The following is a 1,465-nucleotide window of genomic DNA, read 5'->3' on the forward strand; positions in this document are numbered from 1 at the left end:
GGCTATGAGCTAACCCATCCAGATCTCGGTTAGAGCTATGCTCTCACCAGTCACGGATCTGGAGTTAGCGCTCGCCCGGGTTCCAGTTTAACGGTTATAACCTGCCCGGGCTACGGTTTCATAGAAACCACAAGTTTTATAGCCATTCCTGCCCGTGTCATCCTTGTCTGCCTGTCACACTCCTCTGTGCATGGGATTTCATGTGACTGATCCCGACTCGTAGGGATCGAGGATAGTGAAATCACACAACTAGAGGTGACACAACAATACACAATAACACAGAATAATCTGCGATAATATCATCTAGCTTGCTAGGCTAGTAGGTTTCAAGCACCAACAGCTTTAACAGAATCATCAGTGACTCGATGAAGTCATCAAACCCTCCCTCCCCTTGCCCAGAGGTAGAGTGTAGGTCTAATCCTTGGCTGTCATATTATGGCATGACAGTCATGGTTTAGGGAGCAGTGTGTGATGATTCCACGCTGCCCTCTTGATTTACAAATAGACCAGCACTCTAGCAGATCGAGGATGTTCACAGCAGGTGGCTATGAGCTAACCCATCCAGATCTCGGTTAGAGCCTATGCTCTCACCAGTCACGGATCTGGAGTTAGCGCTCGCCCGGGTTCCAGTTTAACGGTTATAACCTGCCCGGGCTACGGTTTCATAGAAACCACAAGTTTTATAGCCATTCCTGCCCGTGTCATCCTTGTCTGCCTGTCCCACTCCTCTGTGCATGGGATTTCAATCGTTTTTGTCTACTCGAGCCAGCAGAGCGGCGGAGCGAAGCTCGGTTCGAGCCCTTTGCGCGATATTATCTCGCTCGCCCTTCATTGTTAATTCAAAGACTGTATAGGATGAAGCACGCGAATCTGAGCTCGGCCAAATTTCCCGTAGGTTATATTGTCGGCAGGAGACGTGTCCTAGGGTTTCATGGTGCTAGTCTTGTACTGGGTACAGTCCCCCAACGCGTGGAGACATGTGTTGAATAGTTGGTATGCTCAGGGATGGTATCAGGGAAGTGGATAAGTGTAGGATTTACTACAGTCTGTACTACCTGCCCGAATTCACTGGGTTCATCACACTGCTCAGTATTATTGGGTAACTATGTCATCACTACCGGTGTCACATTCTACTACCTCTTCGATCGGTGATGGTACAAAGTTTAATCCTCCGGTCTTGCCTGGTGCAGCAGTAGAGGTAGACACACCTCAGACCGTCTGTAAGGAAAGGTGTCGTAGTCTATCGACAGCATCTACAGGGGCTAGTGAGTCTTCTACGGGCAAAGTAATAGGACGGCCCTAGTGAGCTCTTGGTGAGGCTTCCTAATAGGTTGGGCCTACGATAGAGGAAGTATTGGAAATAAAGGAACTTCAAAGGGGAGTGGTATCGAATACCCATCATTATCTCTGGTCATGTTCCTTGGGTGTAGGAGGATCTCGAGAAAACTAGAATTACCAAGGGACT

The sequence above is a fragment of the Perkinsus marinus genome (genome assembly GCF_000006405.1).
Source record: "Perkinsus marinus ATCC 50983 genomic scaffold scf_1104296975500, whole genome shotgun sequence".
Classification (NCBI taxonomy): Eukaryota; Perkinsozoa; order Perkinsida; family Perkinsidae; genus Perkinsus; species Perkinsus marinus.